Raw genomic sequence first — 20,814 nt, forward strand, 5'->3', positions numbered from 1 at the left:
CAGAGACACCCTCCACTTGATCAGCTGGCTCAATGCTATGTTTCCAAGGATGGGACATTCGCCATTTCTTATGGCAGCTCTGCAGCCTTGCCAGTGCCTGATTTGGAGTTTCCCATGAGGTCAGGGATGCTGCCTCCTTTGTAGCCTCTTGGGAATTTTCCAGATGTGATGGTGGCCTACTGAGGCCCCCTCAGATATTATAGAAACTGATTTTTTTTTCCTGCCTGTGATAAAGTAAATATGTAAATGTAGATTTTAAGAGACTTTAGTACTACAGTTGAGGAACATGATCTAGTAAAAGACATTCTGACACACTTCCAGTTAGTCCCTTTCTGGACTGTGCCAAGAGTGGCCGCACCCTGACCACTACAGGTCCGGGTAGCAGTAGAGCAGGGCTGCCACTCTCCCTAGCAGCAAGGCTGCCCTGAAAGGCACCTTGGATGTTAAGCATCAAGGATTAGAACAAAAGAAAAGAGAGATCTTCTGTATGGTTCCAAAACCGCTTACTACCAGGAGAGTCACGGACAGAAATCAGCACTCTTTTAAACGAGGGTAGAACAACGGGAGGGTACAATACACCAGTTAATCAGGGATAAACTGGGGAGGAACTTGAGGGGGGACTTACAAAACAAGGGCCAATGGGAGAACACAGTGGGAGGGTACAGCTTGAACAACCCAATGGGGCACTGAACAGCAAAGAACTCTCCAGAACTAGGGGAAGGGATAAGCCTAGATTGACAACCAAATAGGTGGGGTAACAGGTAGGGGGCTATTTCAAAGGAGGATTGGTATGGGACATTCTGGATGAGGGGCAGGTTTTGGGGAGCGATTGATAACCAAAAGAGGGAGAAGATACCTTTGGGTAAAACCATCCCTTTAGAGGGAGAAGAGGGGCAAAGAACTAATAAATAAAGAAAAACACTACCACAGTGTTCCTGCCTATGGTAGTGGGGTTGAAACAACAAGGTTTTTAAAGCATCTTACAAGCAAAGCATTCTGTGATTCTACAACACAGCAATGTGCTCTGCTTTAGAGATTACAATGACTTACACAATTAAGTGTATTGCATTTCCTTAACCAGGAATATCTGTCACGAAAAGAGTGGTATGGTTAAGTCTTTGACTAGCAATTAGGAGTGTGCATGTAATGTCATTTGAAGACAACAGGAGAAAATAAAACATAGTGAAAACCAATCTGCCAGCATGAATTCACTGCTAACTCTGTAGCAGTCAGCTCCTGCTCTCCAAAGTGATACCTGACCTGCCACCATGGTCACACTTTTAGCTTTAGGTTCTTGGAGACTTGTATCCTAATTTTGCTCAGACAGGGCTAGAATTGATAGCCTGTCATTGCTACCTGACAAGCATGTGGCAAAGATAATTAAGTGCAGGGTTCTTAGAATGTATTCAGCTAAAAACAAACAAACAAACCCAAAACAAAACCCACAAAAAAACCACACCAAAAAACCCTCCCACAAATCCCCAAATTAGTCCTAAAACTATTTTTTTATTGGTTTGTACACAAATCTACCACTGCTGTCTGTATGGTATTGTATGAGCATATGTATGTTATTTCCTTGCCCTGTGCATCAAAAAGTGTGGGCTTGAACTACGTGTGGCTTTTCTGGACAGAGAAATACTTAGAAGTTAATCTGGATTCAAAAAGCCATGCAAAAAACCTGTACTTTTGCAACTGAAAAGAACATCAGGACAAATTTATGGACAGATAGTAACAGTGAGGGCTTAGGTTGAATTCTTATGCACTAAACTCTGATGTCACTTTATCTGAAAGTTTGTGTGTTTTCACACTGCTGTGGAAAAAAGTCAGACGGGGACACAGAGACACGCTTTCAATTCGAAAGATAAAGCAAAAAAGTGCTGATTCTTTCTGCTTTTTGAGGAAATTATCTCAATTAGCAGCAAGCAAATTTGGGTTATATATAGCAAACACTTACGTTATCACTACAAGTGTCCCACTTCAATACTTGATGGAGTAACATATGATTATGCTGACACAGATTGTCCTGGATTTCTGGATTGCATCTACTCAAACACTCAGGTATTCAGCATGTTCTACAACTGGCCTCAGTGGAATGATTCTAACTAGAGTCAGAATGTGAGATGCCTTACTGGAACTTCCAATGGAAAAAATAACCAACTACCACCAGAAGTTTAAAAAGAAAAGGTAAAAATCAGCCTTGTGAGTCCATGTGGCAAGTACATGTCTGTGATGAATATTGATGCATTTAATCTTCCACAAAGATTTACAGACTACTGAATTGTTGCAACCATTCTTCAAACTCCAACAAGGATAAAGGAGCTGACAGATACCTATGTCTCCTACTGAATTATCATTGGTCAAAAACTAAGATTTGTTGCTTTTAGCAGCAAAATATGAATCTTTCTCCTACAGTACAAAACCCTGCCTCTTTTCTGCCTACTGCAGAGAGCTGCACACTGCCCACAGGATTTCACTACAAACGTGGGTGTGAATTCTCCCAGCAAGTTGTGCAACACGCTTTGGGTACCAGCTACACTCTGATTCAAAACATAAACATGTAGTGATCTCTAAGAAGGAGATTAATATCTATTTAAACTTCCAGGCTAGGCATGCTTTTTCTGGGAAACTAATGCATACTGCAATCTGATGAACTGGGCCTCTCTAAAAATCCCACCCTAGGTGCATGGTGATAAAACAAGATACTTTGATTGTTCTAGAGGCAATGCATATTGATGAGAGACTGAAAACAAACAAACTTAGTTTGTTTGATGTGGGGTGGGGTCATGTCCTCTGAGACAGAGGATGCAGTTCCTCATATTTACTATTTAGCAAGTGCTTCTTGTTATAAATGCCAATACAATATTCCAATTAAAATTATAATTTTGGTTTATTAACAAAAAGATCGAATTACAGAATTTCGGCAAGACCACCCACAGCGGAGATACTTGACTATTTTACCCAAGAAATGTCAAGGGTGAACCTTGGACACAATACGTGGCTGGCTGCTGTCCCCCCTAGGTTCACGAATTGGCCTTGTTTGGGGCTTAGTTTTTATACACTTTATTCCGCCTCTGGCAAAAATTTCCTCATAGTCCCTTTGTGTCCAAGCTAATCAAATTCGTAGCTGTCTCCAGCTTAGCTGAAAAGAGTTCCTTCTCTTCTGCGAGGTGTCAATTTTTGGTTACCCATGTGTGCATTGACACCCAGGTTTATGAATGGTAAAAGTTCATCTCCGGAGATGTGGATGATGATGGTCCTCTAATGGTCGTGTTTGACACTTGAATGAGGGTGTTGGCTGAAGATAATGATCTGGCGACTCTGCCATCCAGGGAGGAGAAGACTGATAGCTTATCTTAATGTGTCTTCTCCTGATACTGAGGAGACTGCCGGTTTTCCGTAAATCCTTTCTTTCCTTACTGAATGTTAAATTTCAGGGTGGTGCCTGATTTTTGTCTCTGCAAATTTTCAAGGCAGACTGAAACTTATATTCTCATATAACATATATATACAGTGATTTTCATAGTTTTAATATGTCATAACCCGTAAGAACATGAATTAACATCCCATATTTTTCACATTCTGGTAAAAAGATTAGTGTTTACATTTTTCAGTTTGTTTTCTCTTTTGTTTGCTTGTTTCATTCTCAAATGTTCCTCCCATGAATACATCTTCTGGAACTGCCTGGCCTACTTTAGGCTAAAAATAGCCCTTGTTGCTACTGCTGCAGCTGCATGAAAGCCACACAACAATCACACTAGGAAAGAAAACCTCATGCCCAGCTGAGCTTCCCTGAAATGACAAACGGGTCAGAAATCCATATTACCAAAAAGCAGGAGGAAAACAAATCATGCCTTCCTGCTCTGCTTCTACTAGGCTTTGTGACGGCATAAAGTGGGGAAAGAGCAGACAGTCATGTGAGTGCTTTGCTTTCCTTCTGCCTCCTCTACATCCACCAAGGAAAGTAGATGTCTCTTTGGAGAGAAACAATGGAAAGCACAATGAAACTGGAAGGGTGGAAAGCTTGAAAAAGACATTCTCATGTTAAGTTTCCACACTGTCATTCCTGAAATTAATATAATTTGATTGATCTCTTGGGTAAACTCAGCCTTTAGGTGTGACCAGACCAAAGATACTGATGCTGTTGCACTGCTTAAATGAACACATACCTTTCATCTTTCAGTGGGCTATGCCTATGCTCCTGTTGTCTTACAAAAGGAAAGGGCTTTGGAAAGGCAAACGTATTCCTCTGCATTGCAGCAGACTAAACTTAACACTTCTCAGACCTTCAGTGAAAACTCTGCACTACTCATCTAGCTCTTTGGTCCATGTGGCCCATGGTCCATACTGGTCAGACACAGTCTGGGCTTAGTGGTGGTCTCTGGCAAGTCACTTCACTGCCATGTGGCAAGAGGGCACCCTGTCCATGAAATGGTGGGGTAGTAAATACCCAAAAATGCTTCTGCAAGATATCTTGGCAACTGATGAAATAAGTCCCATTGATCCACAGATAAAAATTATGTTGGCATGATTTACTCTAGCTTGTGGGTGGTATTTTTTTTTTTTTTCCCAATTTTACCCTTTAAGGCATACTGACAAGAACATGCCACACACTTGTGGGAAGCCAGGACTCTGTGCTCATTTGTGGTAGAGTAACTCCTGGTCACTTTTTTCTTTGCCCTGCCAACTAGGAATTTAGCTTGAATGTAGTTGGGGTGGTACCATTCTCAGTTATAGAAACACTTCTGGGAGCTGCAGGCAAATCTAAGCCTAAAACAAAGAAAGCACAAAGTCCTTTTCCTTGTGTTCTTGTTGCCTAAGGCAGTTTGTTGAGGACAATGTTCTGTCATATACCATGAGTTCAGTGTCCCGGTAGCTCCCAGGTGGACAGGGCCACGGATAGCTTTAGGGTTCAGGACAACAACACCGTGCAACGGTGTTACAGTCCTGCCCAGCGCCCTGCATGAGGCATAAAAAAAAGGCCAGCACTTGCCAACGCCTGATCCCACCCCACTGCCACCCCTCTGCTCCAGGCTGCAGGGCTCCTCTAACCCAAGGTATTCCCGGGATTTTTAGCACCAACACCGCTGCGGGTCACCCAGACCAGATCCCTCTGTATCCGATGGATCCTGCTGTCGTGATGCCGGCGAAGCCCCTGGGGCACCCTGCTCCCCGCGGCGGGACCGGAGCTGGAGCTCCCAAGAGAGATGTCCAGCTGCCTCCAGCGTCCGCCGGCCACCGCCGAGTGCAGGTATCGCTGTTCCCGGACGCCAGACCCTACTCCAGGCCACAGGGAGGGGACATCCCCAGGGAAGGGGCCGCGCTGGGAAATCGCGGCGGCTCTGGACATTCCGCGCCCCCTCCCCTCCCTTCTCCCCGCCCCTCCCGGCAGGCCCCCGTCCCCTGCCTCCGCCCCGTCGCCGGGCTGGGTCTGAAGCCGGGTCCGGTGGTCGGGAAAGCAGCGGAGCAGCGGCGGCAGGAAGGAGCTGAGCCTCTTCTCCTCCGGGCAGCTTTGCGGCAAATCGAGGCGGGAGGGGGCGAAGAGGACGAGGAAGCAGGCGGCGCAGGGAGGGAGTCTCTGAGCCGGCCATCCCCGCCGCGGCGGAGGGCGGACCACGATGCCCGGCCGGCGAGCGCTGCCTGCCCGCCCTCCCGGAGACCGCCGCCCGTAGCGGGGCCGCCGCGCCGCGGGGTGAGCGGGGCCGGGGGGCGCGGGCCCCGGCAGAAGATGCTCGTGCGGGACCTGCGGACGCGGGCCTGTGGGGGGCGGCGGGAGCCGGGACGAGGCGAAGCGGCGGCTTCCCCGCGCCGTGCAACAGAGCGGGCCGGGATGCGGGATACGGTGGGTCGGTGTCGAGGATGGCGGTAGCGGAGCGGGGACATCGCCGCTTTTCCCGTGGCAGGGGCTGGGTGGCCCCTTTCTCACCCTTTCCCTCGGGATTCCTTCCGGGAACACCCCTGAGAACACCTCCCGGTAAAGGGTTTCGCCGCCGGTGCAGCCAAGCCGCGCGGCCGTGCGGGTGGGCTGCGGTTCGGGAGGAGTCTGAGGCGGCGGCAACAGGGCGTGATGGACGGGCCGCATGCGGGGAGAGAGGCCTTGGAGCAGAGATGATAAAATGTCACTATGTGCGACGTCCCTGTCAGGTTTGGATGCTTTGAGAGACCCTGACACTCGGTCTTTTTGCATCTATGCAAAAACCTCCGTTTCTCCGGGAAGGGAAGGACATGCAGACCTTTTGAAAAGCTGTCAATGATAGCTTGCAGGTAGAGAGATGAGATTTCCAAGCTCCAAGGTTGTACAATCGTTCTTTGGCTCCTTGTGGGTGAGTACTTGAGAAATAAATGTGTCAGAGTTAACAATGTGCACCCTGCATGCGGTATGGTCTTTTGTGGGGCGTGAAAGCACCCGGAACAGAGCAGGTACCCCAGCAGACATCCCCCCTACTGCAAATGAGGTGAGGTATGGTGAGAAAAAACAGAGATCACGGCTTTGTGCACAGATTTCTGCCTACTTGGGCACAAGACAGAGGGGTTTTTTAAAGCTTTCGTTCTTGTACAATGGGGGTTTTGTGCTTGCTTTGGGAAGGAAGGTTTCCGTAGTTACTGCAAGAAGGGGTTACCTCTGAGGCTGAGGCTACTTAGTGTGATTTCCCTCAGCCTTCGAATTTCAGGATCCTGTTTAATCTGAGGACATTTCCATGGACCTCCCTCTCTTTAAGTCATCTCTGCTGCTCTCAGGTCTGATTTTTGGGTTGACTGTTTATAAAAATAAAGACTGGTAAGACTTTAGGGGAAGTCCTTTATGCATTTGTCCGCAGCTAACTCTGAATATACTGTACAGGAAGAGAATCTGCTTTCAAGGCTTGACACAGGGGAGGAAAAGGGGCAAAATTTACATCAACTGAGGAACTGTAAGCAGTGGGAGCTATGACAACAGCTCCTTATTACCTTCCAATATTTATTTGTATTCCTTCCTTTCCTCCAACTTTTACTGCTGGTGCTTACATGGCATATTTCAATGTTGGCTTTTGCCCACTGAGAGGAAAACCAGTGATGCTGAAAAAGATAACTAAACCAACATGTATCAACCAGCAAGGTTGATATCAAGTGACCTTTCTCTTTTGATATGGTGGATGTGAACTTGTTTCAGCATATGTGAAAGTACTACAAGAACCTGGTCAGAACTGTGCTGATTATTGGTGCTTTTGGACCTGTTTCAACACACAATAAAGATAATAATTTTTTTTTTCTGATTCATGAGACATCAGAGGAAAGAAAGAACTGGTGAAGAACCATATCCTTAATTCCTGAGTTACGTAGTCACGTCTACTCAGTTACAGAACATTTTGCTTGATCTGTAATTCGAGACATTTTGTCTGGGTTGAGAGAGTTCAGTAGCAGAAGAAGGAGACACTTGCATTTTCAGTTTATTTTTTTACTTATGTCTTGGTTTGAAAGACAGATATCTGCTAGGAAGGGGGCAGGACCTCCCTAGAGATTGAGAATTCAAATCCCCTTCCTCCAAATTATAAAAATTAAAAAAAATTAAAGGAGCTTTCAGACAGAGGTATGGGGGTAGGAATAACAGTTCTTTACTAGCATATATGACAAAACGACAAACAAACAACAACTACAGCATCAATAATAAACAGAACCAAGAACCTTGAGGGCTTTCTTTCACAAAAGGCCTGGGGCAGTTTGATCTTGGTGCCCCTGCAGGACTCTGAGAGGCCAAGCTGGAAGGGTGGAAAGTCCCGGACTGGTGGATGAGATGAGGAGCTCTGCGCTGGCAGCTGGAGCAGCAGGGGTGTCCGGGCAGGGCTGGGCAGTGCAGGGCTACAGAGTAGCAGGGGAACCTCAAAGGTCTGAAGAAGCAGGGGCGGTGGGGGGAGAGGCTGGAGAAAGCGAGTTCAGGATTCCCAGGTACAGGAGCAGATGACGATAAATTTCCCAGGACGAGACAGAGGCAGAGGGCAGCCTGACCGTCCTCCTAGGTGCTGAGAGCAAGAGTGCCTTACCCTCCCCCAGATCTGTCTTTTTGCCTTTCCCAAAGCTCATCATCTCTCCCCTCTGAGGGACACTCCCAGGGACTCAAAAACAAGAGGTGTAGCCTTGTGCTGCCATATCCCTCTAGTACTCCTTTTTGTTCTGACTAAGTAGTCATCAAGGCTTCTTGGAAACTTATAGGAAAAAATTCTGTGAGAAGAAAAAAAAACCAAATCTAACCCCCAACAACTTAGTACTATACCTCAATTTTCTTTGATGGATTTGATCATCATGAAAAACTTTGATTTTTTTTGTCTTTGCTCACTCTTCCTCACCTCTTTGTTCAATGGTGAGAGTCTACCTACCATTGTACTTTGTTGTTAGAGGGTTTTTTTTTAAATTGGCAGACATATCTGTAATTATTACTTCCATCAGATAGTATGTTGAATTGATTAGCCTACTTTTTTGTGCTCTAGTTTTTCCTAATACTTTCTGCAGCCAAAAATATCTTGCAGTTGTGTGGATAATACAACAGAATGGAGGACATGCTTTTCCAATTGTGTTCACAAGGAGCTATTGTGAATATTGGAATTTTATTATGGATTTGTCACTTACTGTGGCACTAGACTCTCAAGATAGGCAAACTTTGCTGAAAGAAAACAGCTACCTATCATCAGTGCTTAAAATAAACATTTCTTTAATCCACTTAATGCTGTCCTATGGTGAACTGGGTGAAGTTAGGGTGAAAGAAAGTTTTTCAGTTGGTGACTCTTCAAGAGTAAGATCTGCCTTCAAGATTATTTTTCCCCATCTTTGTTTCCTCAAAATAAAGGTAGAAGAAAGATAAATTCTGTAGTGCTGATGCCAGAAGACTTACATGTCTGTCTTTTCACTCTATCCCAGTTTGTGCCCAGCAAGTCTGGGATACATGGTCAGTTCTCTACTAGTTTTCACACAAGAGTGGTGAAATCAACTGTTTGACCTTGTTCTGAGTGACTGAAACCAAAATGCATATTTCTTAGGAAATGAGTGAGGACATACCAGATTATGACTTCTTTTGAAATCTTTGATGTGTTTTTAGACCATTGCTTCTGAGGTGAGATTGTCCTGTGAGTTAAACCAGTTCAGTTGTATTCTGTGTGTGGCAGCTGGGAGGTAACCTGCTGCATAGTGCCTGCCGTGGCAGTGCCTGGGTCTAAGTGATGCTCTGTGCTTTGAATTTTCCAACTCTGGAGGAATTCCATGCTCTTCAGATAGCCTAGCTTGATATTACTCTGGATCCTTAGCCCTGTACCATTCACACATTCACAGGCGTTTTTTAAAATGTTTTGTTTTAGTTGTTTTGTTTTTAATCTGATCACTGAAAAGACTGTGTGCCAACATCAATTTGCGAACCCAGTTATTTTCTGAAGAACACCTAAACACCTTTGAGTTTTTAATAGATGTTTGGAAAGAGCACAAACAAAGAAATAATGACCAGTGTGTTTATTGCCATTGGTGTGCAGAGTTGGTACTGCAGCTTGCTCACATGTCCTCTCTTCCCTATTTAGGTATTTTTTGCTAGGTTTGCATATTGTCTCGGTTTGAAAGACAAGTATCTGCTAGGAAGGGGGCAGAAACTCCCTAGAGATTGAGAATTCAAATCCCCTCCCTCCAAATTATTCTAATGTAGAAAATTAAAGGGGCTTTCAGGCAGAGGTATGGGGATAGGAATAACAGTACTTTACTAGCATATATGACAAAACAAACAAACAAACAACAACTACATCATTCATAATAAACAGAACTAGGAACCTCGAGGGCTTTCTTTCACAAAAGCCCTGGGCAGTTTGATCTCGGTGCCCCTGCAGGACTCCGAGAGGCCAAGCTGGAAGGGTGGAAAGTCCCGGGCTGGAGGATGAGATCAGATGCACTGCGCTGGTAGCTGGAACGGCAGGGATGTCCCAGCAGGGCTGGGCAGTGCAGGGCTACAGAGTAGCAGGAAAACCTCAAAGCTCCGAAGCAGCGGCAGTGATGGAGGGAGGGCTGGAGAAAGTGAGCTCAGGCTTCCTGGGTACACGAGCAGATGATGGTAGAGTTTCCAGGACGAGACGGAGTGATGGCCGTGAACTCTTCCTGCAGTGAGCAGCAGCTTGACTGTCTTCCTTGATGCCGAGAGCAAGAGAGAACAACTGTCCCCCTAGCTCTGTCTTTTACCTTTCCCAAAGCTTGCGTTATCTCCCCTCGGAGGGGAGCTCCTGCAGACTCAAAACAATAGGTGTAGCCTTGTGCTACCATCTCCTTCGGCTACTCCCTTTGTTCTGGATAAGCGCTGTTGTTAAGTTTTCCTAGCAACTTATGGCAAAAAATTCTGTAAGTGAAAAAAAAAGCAAATCTAGCCCCCAACACATATCTAGAGTGAAACTTGCTCTTCAGTGGTGCTTTTCAGAAATGCTTGCTTAACAGCTGTTGAGAGACTCATTGTGAGGGGCACTGTTGTTCACGATGCATGTGCTGATTTTGAAAATCTCATGCTTTTGTAAAAATTTTGCTTCCATCAACATCTACTGGATGGACATGGGTCTGAAAAGGAGAGGCTACAGAATCTGACTTCTACTATCTACTCTGAATAATCATTATCAGGATTGTTAGATATGGGTTCAGCATTCACCTGTTTTCTCCCTTTTTGGAAAACTGCTTTATTGGTAACCTTTACCTGTCAAAACAGAGCTGAATACCTGGCCTGTGTTGTAAACAATCAGCTGTCTTTACAAAAGCATGTAGTGACAGGATAGGGGGAAATGGCTTCAAACTGAAACAGGGTAGGTTTAATTATATTTTAGAAGAAAAAATCTTTATTCTGAGGGTGGAGAGGCACTGGAACAAGTTGCCCAGAGTTGTGGATGCTTCATACCTGTAAGTGTTCCAGGCCACTGAGCAATCTGGTCTAATGGAAGGTGGCCCTTCTCATGGCAGAGGGGTTGCAAGTAGGTGGTGTTTAAAGGTCCCTTTCAACCCTATGAATTTGTGAATTATATGTAACAGTTATGGGGGAAATTCTACACAGACACAGGGAATGGAGGGTAACATCATTCATGTAGTTGACTTGTTGCACAATTTTTTCCCTAATAAGCAAGTGGATCAATGTCTGTCCAACCTCTTGAAGTACAAGATAACTTTTCTTACCCAAGTGGGTTTTCTATATTTTGTTTCAAAAGGGTCAAGCTTGATTAGTGCAGAGTACAGGACATCCCGTAACAGTATGTGGAATGTGTTGTGGAGCTGCCATACTTTCTGGTTATAGCGAAAGTTGTACAGGAGTGATCGAGGACATAATTAGTCTGAAAGGGGTGGCCACAGGTAGAGGAGTAGAGACAGAATGGGCTTATATGTATAAGACAGTGTTTTGATACATTTTCCTGAAGGATTGGTGCTGCGTTATTCTCGTGTCTTAACCAGAATGAGAATTAGATTCAAGACAGATCCATATGCAGAAACATGCTGGTAATTGATATAACATCTCCTCTAGGGATGTGATGACCAGCATAAACTCTAAAATCATGCCACTCATTCCCAAATAACAGAATTGTGTCTGCTAGACAGAGGTTTGAAGTTAGCTATGGGACTGGGCTATCCTTTGGTTGTGAAGTAAGGTTTCGGCTTTTCTTGTTTTGAGGGTGTCAGTGTTATTCATGACCATATAGTGTGCCACACTGCCACATGTCCTCTACTTCTTTAAGCCATTTGTTTAAATAGCCTTGACAATACATGCCTTCTTTGACTTTATTTTCTCTTTGCTGTGATCTAGCAAGTGGAATGCTGATCCTTTGCTCAGAAAAGTTATCCAGCGGAGGAGCAACATTTATCATTAATGGCTCTTGCCATTAAAGACAAAGAGGTTTTACAGAAGTCACGGCAAATGCCTGTGAGACACCAACTTTTTTAATACCTCTAAGTCCACTGTTGCAATCTCAGAAGGTGGAACTGATTTTGAAATTGAACTCTGCACAATTGCAGAATCAAGGTTCATTCCTGTCTGAAGATAGATGATGTATCAGTCTCCAGAAACATGCCTGAATCTCTTGCCTGGTTGGCCCTGGCAAGAGTCTCATGAGTGGACCTGAATGCCTCTTAGACGCTGTCAGAGCTAACAGCTTTCTACAGAAGCTGGGGGTTGGACCCTCTTAGAAGAGCTGCTTTGTTGAGTAACCCAAACAGAAGCATGAGATTGCAATGTGAAATTTCCACATGTTTTTCTGCTGCTTTTTGCTGCTTAACTGAGGCTCCAGTTAATTCAGAATCCTGCTTCCCCATCCATCAGTTTAAATTTAAATCTATCAAGAGAAGGAGAAAAAAAAACCAACTTCAATGGAAATGCACACACTGCAAGAGGCAGTTCTATCTCATTTGTATTCTGCTCTGTGCTTCTGTCACCCACACTTGTAAAATATCCAGTGACAACAAAATTAAATGCATTTTATTTCCACATATACAATAATTTATTGTATTTGGTGAGTAATTACTGGTAGCTTTTCCATGGTACCTTGTTTTTCTGCTTGTTCCAGACTTTGTTCCATTCCTTGTGCATGGAGGGGGACATCTAGTAACACATGAACTGAAGAGAAACTAAGCTCCTTGTTCTTAATTAACTGAGATATTTTCCAAGAAACTTGAAAAATATAACTTTGTAAAATACAGCTGGGATTTTTGGAGCATTCCATGAGAGTAATTTATGGGCGAAGGGCAAAGTATTGGAAAAACAAAGCTAGTTGTTAAAGGATGCCTTTTCATTTCTAGAACACCTACTCTTTTGTGCTCAGAGCTTGTTTGTAATACTGATGAAACACACTCATTAACCTGTCAGAATAACACTATTGTGATGTCAATGCTGTATCTGGATAAATGAAGTCAGAAAAACAATTTAGAGTTTACACACTTCACACAGTCTTGTGAAGGACTCTTGCTCCTCACAGAGCAAACCAGCTGTACCAGTTCATGGTCTTCTGTGCTAAAGCTCTTCTACCTTGTGTTATGCCATGGTCAGCAAGCAGGATGAGAGTGGGACAGCCTACAAAATACAGGGCTGTGGGGTAACAGCCCTGTAGATTGCCCCCAAATGCCATTTGTGGCAAAGTGTCCCCAAATGTCTTTTGTTTCTTTTTAAGGACCATGCCCAAAGATTACTATGAGCACAACAGTGCTTTTGGTGGAGGCACCTGATCAGGTGTCTTGCCATTCACCATGCTGGGAATGCTGTTGATCAGTAGGGCAAACACACGTATGCTGAATAGCAATGTGTGCACTTCACTTGGGTGTGACTTAGGGAGATGTCAAGTGGCTCAAGCCTTTGCTAGATCACAGGACCACTGATTGTAATCTATCATGGTGAAAAGTGGAACAGATTTTACAGAACTAGATGTGAAAAATTATTTGTCACTAGATCACTGTAGCAACTGGAGTATTCAGGGATTTGAATTGCTGGTAGAATGGGCTCCATCTTTAAAAACACATGGTGATAGTGGATATATTTCTTAAAAGCAAGACCAAGTCAGGCAGAATAAACCAGCATTTATTGCTGGCTCTCAATATGCCAGCAATAAATGCTGGCATATTGAGAGCCAGCATTAGACTTCGAACACTAGGCTGAGTGAAGGGAATTTCAGTTCTCCACTGTGCAAATGTAAGCCACAAAATGATGAAGGTTTCACATCTTGCATCACTCACTCAAATTGTTCTCAGTTATCTGGAGAATACAGTGAACGTTATTTCAAAAGACGTGAGAAAATACAACACAATTTGCCAGTCATGAAAGCCATCACAAGCAGGTAGTGTCAGCAAATCAAGCACCAGAACAATAAAGTGCTGTTCAAGAAATAACCAGATTCCTGAGGCTTTTCCTGAGACCCTACTATTTGCTGGCTGCACAGGCTGTGTAGTCTGAATGCAGACATAGAATCATAAAGCCACTAAGGGTAGACAAGAGTTGCAAGATCATGCATTCCAGCCATTAAATGGTGTCCTGGCTTTATGGTTATGGGTTGGTTTTCTGTGCTGATCAGCATCAGACAGAGGGCAGCCCTTTGGCACAGCCTGTGGTTTTGGGAAAACTGAAGTGGGTGTTGGGTTGTGGCCACCACATTGCTACTGTAAGGCTGCCAAAAACACGAGACAAATCATTGTACATAATCATTTCAGGCACTGCTACAGCTCACTGCTACAGTGAGTGGAGAGAAGCCATTGTTAATGTGGGGTTGTCATGCACAGTACATCTGCTGCTGTTGCCCTCATCCATGCCCCAGTGCTTGCAGCCAGTGACCCAAATGTCTGAGAAACAGTTGAGAAACGTTCAAGTACCTGAGACTAGATAAGGACAGCTTATCTGACCGGCTGCTGTGAAAGGAAAGGAAACAAGGGGTTCGGTGGTGTTCAGCTTGAGCTTTGTAGAGAAGCTGAAACAGCAGTGCTGAGGTGGTTAAAAGCTATGTTAATCTGCCCTGCTGCCCATCCCAGAGGAGGTGTAATCCACATCAAAGAGGTGGCACCTGGACAATCCACAGGCTGTCAGCAGGCTCAGCTCTTGGGGCTGGGGGAACTGGCTGTGTGCCACTTGTGTTGGCTCAGGCTCACAGATTATGCAAGGCAGTTGCAGAATATTACTAACTCACAGGTGTTCCGGGAGAAAAGCTGTGCCTGTGCTGCAACAGATGATCTTTAAAGAGAAACTGTTCAAGGATTTGTATGATTTGCATGAGAGAGGAGGAAATTTTAACTAGAAATGGTTGGTCTATGGCTTTTTCTTATTCAAGTAGTTTCCATAGCAAAATAAAATTCTGCAATATACAGATTTCTGCCAGAAATTACTCAGATTTGAAAAATTTGAGCCCAGAACACTGAGCAGAAATACTAAGCATAGAATTTTTTCTTTTTTTTCTATAGGGCTTGGGGTTTTTTTAGATCTTGTTTTATGTTTACTTAAAATTGCAAACATAAAATTATATACCACTTTGAATAGCATTATTGGAAGTGAAGGTTGTTTATTTTTTTTTTTGTTTATTTCCAGTTGGGAGTGCAAAGGTTTATCTGTTTTTCTGTATTGTGTTAGTGCCATGAATTTGACAGAGAAGATTCTACTTTTGACTTTGGAATTAGAGAAGGGATGTGGAGTTGGAAGTAGGAAAAAAAATTAAGAATCTAGTGAAGGACCTCTGTGTCTGCTGATTATGTTTGTGTGTATATCTGTGTTCATTATTTGAATTTTTAGAGAGAATGTCATGAGTTTGCAGTTCACTGATGGAAATAAATAGGAGCTGGGAAGAAATTATTTTAGGTTGACTAAAGCTATAAGCTGTTTTTCTTGCTAATAGGAAAATAGGGTGTCATTTCAGATATACTGAAATATTTTTTTGCTTTCTATCACCGTTTTATCTCTTTATGACTTGCAGTTTCTTTGAGTAATTTTATTTACCCAGAGTTCAATTTTGAAACTACCTGCTAGATTTGAGGACCAAAATTGTGTTCCCCAGCCCCTCTGCTGCTCTTTCCTTTGGATTCAGTAGCCCTCTTAAGAGAATGGAAAGCACAACTAGAGTTCCACAGGGCAGCAGTGGTATGAACGTTGCATTTATTCAGTATTGCCTGCGTGAAGCATTGCCTCAGGAAGTGACTGCATTTGTCCCTACAGAAAAAGGACCACCAAAGGCAGATTTTCCTTCCACTCTAACAGCTTTTGAAATAGAAGATTGAGACACTCTATTTTTTTTGTAAATCTTGTAACAGTCTTGTTGCCTAAGCATGATATCAGACCTCACTTCAAATCGCCATTGGAGTAATGAATAAGTTATTTGCATGAAGAGATATTAATGTCAGTCTGAACAAAAAGCAACAGAAAGAGACACTGACTGGAATGGCGAAAAAAGAGTAAATTGCATCAACCTCAGTGTTGTCCTGCTGGTTTTGTTCTCTAAATAAGAATATTTGGGTCAAGGAAATGGTATAAAAACTTGGTGACATTTTTTAATACCAGTAGCTCTACATCTCCTGGCATGGCAGTCTGTATTTTCCAGTACGTAATGACCTGCAATTAACCTGCAGTCATTTATCCAGTCAAATGCTCATATTTTTGGAATCAACACCAGTGGTGTGCTCAAAGGAAAAACAAATCTCTTATGACATCAATTAATCCATTTCAAAAAGAAACTCATTCTATAATGCCTTGCAGTCCAGCAGCCCTGTGAGCATTCCTTCAGTGTTCAAAAATAATTTATTATCAGATAACTGATGTTTGAGAATTACTGTTGATAGTTTTAATTAATAGTAGACATAAACTGTATTCCATCTCAGGTCAGACAAAGTTAAATTAGGGATGGATGTTAGTACATCCCTGGTGATCTGGAGATAGGCCAAAAGTTCTAATTTGTTGTTCATCATGTGACTGAGATCTGTATTATTGACCCATGTCCAGGATGGCATCAACACCCACATCATTATTATCCTGACTTAACCCTGTTGACCTGTAAGGGGTGTTTGCTTTGAAACAATTATGTTGCTGGTTGCCACAGTCCTGGCAGCAGCTGAATGTCCACAATCTCTGTGCTCTCCTAGGACAACACTTCCTGCCTCATCTCAGCTGCATGGTGCAGCATTGCCAAGAGAGCTTGACAGCCAAAGGGGAGAATATTCTGCTTTACTCGGGACCATGTGGCAGTGGTGGTGATGATATACATACAGGGACTGACGTTTTCATTGTAGACATCAACATTAGCAGCAAGGAAATTTCTGACAAAATTTGCATTTTGCTTCCCTAAGCGTTTTTAAAAGTTCATTTCTGATACTAGAAATAGCTACTTGACTAGTGTTTTAGGACAGACAGTGTTTTTGTTTGGTTTTTTAAGTCTTCATTTGCTTATCACACATCACCTTGGCTAACATACAAGTCTTTTTCAGTCATTTTTTCTTGGGAAACTAACATCTTCATAACACTTTTTTAATGTTACCATTCTTTTTATAATGGTAAGGCTTCATTTATCTTAAGAGCAATTACTCCCTTGGCTTCATTTATACAGTAGCGACAATATCTGCTGCTGTCAGAGATTCCATGTCAGAGACTCCTATGGCTGTATCTCACAGTCATGAAAGATGACTTAATCTGATCCAAAGTTATTCATGGGGTTCTTGGCTGAATAACTCAATGAAATGGTTTCACAGATCTAAAATGCACTCACCTGAGAGCAGATGTTTGCTTGCGTTATTCCTCATATGGGGCAAGAGAATTGGCTTCTAAGTGTGAGCAATGTGAGTTCCAAAGACAGGAGTGCTTTAAAAAGCTGTAATTCAGGAGAACAGAATGATTTGTTGAGTGACAGGCTTCTTTTTATTATAATTTTGTGTTATAAATGCCAATCAGATATTCCAATTTTTAATAATAATTTGGTTTATTAATAACAAATCAAATCACAGAATTTTGATAACCCACCAACGATACAAATTCAGGGGTCTCCCCTGCCAAGCAGAAAAGAGTTATTTTCTTAGTTCAAATGTTAATGTCCAATTTCAATAGGTCCTTATAGTTGATGAGTGGTCGGGATATCGAAGATGTGGCTTGATGGTTCGTGAAGGTGGCACCCAAGGTGTGAGTTGCTGGTGCCAGCTTATCTCCGGAGTCCCCTCCCTGGTGCTCTGGGCAGCTGCGGGCTTTCTCGGAAAACTCCTTTGTTCTCTTCTGAATGGAGGCGCCGGCTGTCTCAGGGCTGTCAGTTTCACTGTCTGCTGCAAAATCTCTTAAACATAAACTTTTACCTGATATCACTTTATACAATTTTATGAATTTCTAATTTATCATAAGAATACGAATTAACCATTCCACATTTATAACATTTTGGTATGTATTTTCTGGTTTCAAAATTTCTGCTGAGATCATGCTGATTCCTAGTTCTAAGATGTTTGCCCTGGTATAGAGGGTGAGCAAAACAGCTGTTCAGCTTTAAATCCCATTGCACAGGTCTCATACTAAATTTTAACATGGAGTGCATGGAGGGCACACTTGCACTTTGATCTGATGTGGAATGAGGTGGAATGATTTTTAACAAATATTACTTGTATTGTGGAACAACAAAAAACAATAATTTTAAAATTATCATTCCTCTTCCTTGTTATTCAAAGTAGGGATGGATAGCCATAGCAGAATTCTGACCATTATTACTTGTAGAATTTCATTTAGCTTGGTGATCTTCAGCAGAAGCCAGTCAGCAATGCAGGTAATTTAAAAATAAATTAAAAGGGAAAAGTTTATTTATTTGTCTCTAGCATTCAACAAGGGAAATCAGGAATAAAATCCACACTGTTTTGCAGGAAGAGGTGAGTAAGTCAATAGTACATTAATCAGAACAGCACAGTGGGGAACAGCATCAGAAGGAGCACAGTGAGAGCACTTTTTAAAGTAAAGCTCATCACAGGACAGAAGAGCACATTTTGGGATTTGTGTATGTACCCCAGTGAAATGGTAATATCAGTGCCTGTATGGATTTTACTGGCATTGAATGGCTTCATGAGCAGAAAGCGATGAAGGAGTTCAGGATACTGAGTCTTCCCAGACTTCAGGCTAGCATGGGTTTTTATGTGGCGCTTTATCCCTTGTCATCTCCTCTGTCATCTTGTAATAGAAAAAAGCATTTTTCTCTTCTCTCTCCACATCCTTTGCCCTCAAGCCAGATGCATGAGATGTGCACTTCAGGACTCAAACCAGTCATGTCCATTTCCTTTATCCTCCTCAACAACATTTCGTGTACCAGAACTTTCAGGTTTTTTTCTGCTTTAAATGAATACTTCAATGTAACTATCCAAGTACTGCAGCTCTTTTGCGGTTTGTTTCCTTACAGGTACTCCATAGCAAAGTGTTTAACAGATTGACTGCCAAGCATCAGGTCCTTTTCAGGTTCATTCCCAGCTTGGCTACCAGAGGAGTCTGGTATTCTCTGACCATCTTGCTTGGATATTCAGCCTTCCAGCCTTGGCCTTATTTAATACACTGGTCTTGTCAATCCTAATTTACCTTTGTCTCTTACAGTTTTGGTTCCATCTGCCTGTGATAATGACAGAAGGGGGAAGCTAAAACTTCTCAGTCACTGCATGATATTAGAAAAGTGAACTGAGATTACTGGGAAATACTAGTTAAGGCATTCTTGGCAGCAATTGCACCTTTTGAGGTTTTTTTAAGCCTTAAGGACCTCAGAGACTGAAAGTTTTGTTTAGGCCATCAGTGATTCAAGACTGGTAGCTTTTTAAAAATTAATTTGCTTTTAAGCTTTCAAACAGCTCTTCTGCTGGAAGGTTGTGTTGATAAGTTCTTAAGCACAGTCAGTATAGGAAGATTTCAGGTGAGTGACAGGTGGAAACTGGAAACTAATTTTCAGGACTTCTCTCTCCCTCTGCATTAGTGTAGCAGAAGCAGTTCATGCTCTGTTTTATCAGTTTGCTGTAAACAATGGGTGAATCTTTGAGCAATGACAGCTTGGAAACAAGAGCTGAGGTGCTGAGAGGATGTTGCTCCTAGGCTGAAAGTTGTGCAAAGCTCTGCATTTAATATATGCACACTATATCCATGTTTGATGAGTATGAGTGTCCAGGTTTAGGACAAATTAGGGAAAAATCTCCAAAGGGAACCCCTTAAAAAACAAGCCCCCACAACTCTTTCCCCTCCCCCCCAACCGGGTTCGGGAAGAATTTCCTCAGAGGAGAAGTGGGAAAAACTTGTTTTTTAGGAAACAACAAAAAACCACCCCCAACACAAGAAAAGAACAGCCCCAGATGACAACAAACGTTTTCACCAGTCAAAGAGAGGATAAACAACTTGGGCAGTCTCTGCTGGGGAGGGTGCCAAGCTTCTCTCACAGATGCAGACTTCGGGAGGGGTTTCTTGAAATTCCCAGATCAAGGTCCGGAGCCGGTTTTGATGTTCTTCAGGAAAGGGGAGGAAAGAAAGAAGGGGAGAAAAACAAAAGCAGAAAAATGGCAAAAAGCAAGCAAAAAAGCAAGGGAGCAAAGCCAGCAGCAAGTGAGCCAAAAGCCAGCAGCAAGCAAGCGGCCGGGGGAGGAACGCGGCTATTAGACAAAACAAAAACCTCTCTGAGAGCACGGGAACAGAAACACATGACTGGGATATAAAGTACTGTCATCCCAGGATATTCCACCCCTTATCGCATATCATGAACACATTACTGAATACAATGTAAAAACTTTCACCTCACTTACTCAAACCTTCGACATTTGCACATTTCCTTCCATTTTACTTGCACAGACCTTTGACACACTTTTCCTTCTGTCTCATGTCTGTATGATCTAATGTACAGACAATGGTGGTAACATTCAGCAAACAATGATATTCACATACGAATCTCACCCCACAATCAGATCTCCCTGAGGTACACATTGTGTTGTTCCATCTTTCTGCATTATCCACCATGTATAACCTGGTCCTTGAGCAAAGACAATCCCATGAATGGGTTTGCCTGTACTCGAGGCAGGATTGATCCATACTGTCTTCCCCAACAAACCTCTGACACGGGCCACAGGGACTTCATCTCCTATATTAAGGGACTCAGACTGGGCAGGACCTGTTTGGTTGGTGGAACTTCAGGTGTTAACTAACCAGGTGGCCTTTGCTAAATGCTGCTCCCAGTTCTTGAAAGACTCCCCATCCAAAGCTTTCAAGGTGTTTTTTAACAATCCATTGTACCTCTTCACTTTACCTGCAGCTGGTGCATGGTAGAGGATGTGGTACACCCACTCAATGCCATGTTCCCTAGCTCAGGTGTTAATAAGATTATTTTTAAAATGAGTCCCATTGTCTGACTCGAT

The 20,814-nt window shown here is 43.1% G+C and overlaps 1 protein-coding gene across 5 annotated transcripts in view; it reads left to right on the forward strand.

Moving 5' to 3' along the window:
• The first annotated feature begins 5,399 nt into the window (after positions 1-5,399).
• PLPPR1 (phospholipid phosphatase related 1) overlaps positions 5,400-20,814 on the forward strand; it is a 144,385-nt gene continuing 128,970 nt past the window's right edge. For 3 of the 5 annotated variants that reach the window (XM_063423300.1, XM_063423297.1, XM_063423296.1), the window contains exon 1: positions 5,400-5,689. The gene's annotated coding sequence lies outside the window, so the exon portion shown is untranslated. The other 2 variants (XM_063423299.1, XM_063423298.1) reach the window with 2 other exon arrangements.

This window comes from Prinia subflava, chromosome Z, assembly GCF_021018805.1.
Source record: "Prinia subflava isolate CZ2003 ecotype Zambia chromosome Z, Cam_Psub_1.2, whole genome shotgun sequence".
NCBI classification, from domain to species: Eukaryota; Metazoa; Chordata; class Aves; order Passeriformes; family Cisticolidae; genus Prinia; species Prinia subflava.